A 2,462-nucleotide genomic window follows, 5' to 3' on the forward strand; every position below is an offset into this window, starting at 1 on the left:
TGTGTATATATAACACATTTTCTTGATCCATTCATCTAATGGGGGCATCTGTTTTGGTTCCATATCTTAGCTATCATAAATAATGTTGCAATAACCATAGTTGTGCTGGTAGTTTTAGTATGGTCTTTTTTATGATCATTTGGACAAATCCCCAAAAGTGGGATTAATGTATTATAGGGGAGTTTTATATGGAGTCTTCTGAGGCACCTCCATACTGCTTTCCAAAGTAGTTGAACAAGTTTACACTCCCACCAAGAATGCGGTACGGTTCCCTTGTGGCCACATACGTTTCAGCATCTGTTGCTGTAAAAATATGAAACGCTCCAAGAGTTTGCATGTCATCCTTGCCCAGCGTGCATGCTAATCTTCTCTGTATGGTTCCAATGTTAGTGTATGTGATGCTAAATTGAGCACAGAACAGTTTTTATATATAAAGTGTAACTTTTAATTGATTTTATTAAGCTAGGCAATTCAACAAAAAGTAAGTTCAAAAGAATTGTTGTGAAATTATAGAATCATGTATTTCTTACATAAGCACACATTAAAGAATAAAATCAAGATAGACATGCCAAAAACAAAATAATTCCAGATATTTGTAGTTCAAGAGATTTGGAGGAGGAGAAATTCAATTATTCTATACAAGGCACCTGTCGAAATGAACATTGCAGCAAGTGTTAAGGTTTGTTAAAAGTTTTAATGTTTTAAATATGCTTAATTTTGGGATTTTGCTTATATATGCCAAAAATAGGACTGTTTGGCAGGTATAAAACTTTTCTGTAAAGTATTTAAGATTTATGATAGCAGACATTAAGTACTAAGTATGTACATTTTAGAGTTTATGGAAACTTTATTAATGAGAAGTTGCAAAGTCTGTGTAAAGAAGCAGAGTGAAGAGTTACAACTTTAACTACACAGTTTCTGTTAAAACTTTAGTGATTCCTTACTTTATTTGTTAGCAAGGAATAAATGATGATATAAGCCATAATGTACACATGTATGTTACTATTCACACACATACATATTCTCATGTATACATGCACACATGGAGAAAGACACATAATTACAGCCAACACAAGTTTCACCAGTTGTTGAATATGCCTTAAAAGGAATACTTGGAACAATACATGCTGAAGATGTATTTGTCCCTAAGAGTTGATTTTCCACTCCTCTTATCTCTTAAAACTGGTAGTGTTAGAGAGATTTGACTTTCAAAATGCAGTACAAGTGATAACAAGTGACTTGGAAACATCAGTAAGTATAAGTCATATGGTGTCTCCCTGCTCCTCATGGAATGCTTACTCTTGTAGACATTCTCAGCAACCAATGTAGCAGGAGAATACCCTGGTAAAGAGTAAAGGTATAAGGCTTTAAATAGCATCCTTACTTGAGCTCTTTTTCCAACAACCAGCATGAATTCCTAGGCAGATGAATGAGTCCTCAGAAAACTGGACTCTACATATACATTTAACTAACCCATGTGAAAATTCCTAGGTGAGAAATGCTGACTGAGGTCTTGCTGATTAGCTGGCAAAGAAAATAAGAAAAAAAGAAAGTATTTTTAATGTTTTAAAGTTTGAGAATAATTTGTAACCTGTCAATAAATGTGTAGAACACAATTATACCAACTGACGAAAAAATGATGGCATTTCATTTATGTGCTCTTGGACTTGGGCAGTGATTTTATATGTGTCTACACAAGTAGAATCAGCATAAATCAAGCCAGCATTTCTTCATTTAAGATATAAGGAAAGGATACTGGTTGACCCATTGTAACAATGAAATATACAAGACATTCTAACAGAGGATGGGTGAAGGGGAGAGGTGGAGAGGTGTGAAGGGAAGGGATGTTAGGGGAAAAACAAAGGAGGGGGTAACAATGCTCAATAAGAAATGTACTCATTACCTTACTTATGTAAATGTAACCACTCTGTACAGTATTTATAATAAAAATATATGTTAAAAAGATACAAGGAAAACTTCTGTACTTACATGAAGTTGTATTTGTCACTCAATATAAGTAAGGTATTGGTTTTAGGACCACAGGCTTATTACTTTGGATACTCAAAATCTCTACATGAACACAGCATATTATTTACATCAGAATCTGCCCACAATCTAGCGCAGAATAATTGTTATGAGAATTTTTACTACATTCTATATTTGTAATGAAAACTAAAAGTATATGCAATATAAACAGATACAATTTTTTTCAGATAAGTTTTGTATGCAGTTTGTGGATGGAATTTGGAGAGCAATTTTGAAAAGCACAAATTGCATCAAAAAGACCAGTCTGAAAATTGTAACAAGGAGCTAATACAGCATCATTGAATAGTATGGAACTCCAAGGAGAAGTACTTGAATTGAGACAATATCAGAAAGTGTAACAACCCAAGGTCTTTTTAGAGATGCAGCTGCTAGATTTCTCATGTAGAGCTTTCATAACAGTTTGTGAAGCACAAATC

The 2,462-nt window shown here is 33.8% G+C and overlaps 1 non-coding gene across 1 annotated transcript; it reads right to left on the reverse strand.

Annotated features, from left to right (window-relative positions):
• Positions 1-307: 307 nt before the first annotated feature.
• Positions 308-414, reverse strand: LOC138804139 (U6 spliceosomal RNA). Its single transcript, XR_011365179.1, has one exon. It is a non-coding gene; the product is annotated as a U6 spliceosomal RNA (small nuclear RNA).
• Positions 415-2,462: the final 2,048 nt, after the last annotated feature.

This window comes from Dipodomys merriami, unplaced genomic scaffold (assembly GCF_024711535.1).
Source record: "Dipodomys merriami isolate MVZ:Mamm:240054 unplaced genomic scaffold, mDipMer1.0.p SCAF_358, whole genome shotgun sequence".
NCBI lineage: Eukaryota > Metazoa > Chordata > Mammalia > Rodentia > Heteromyidae > Dipodomys > Dipodomys merriami.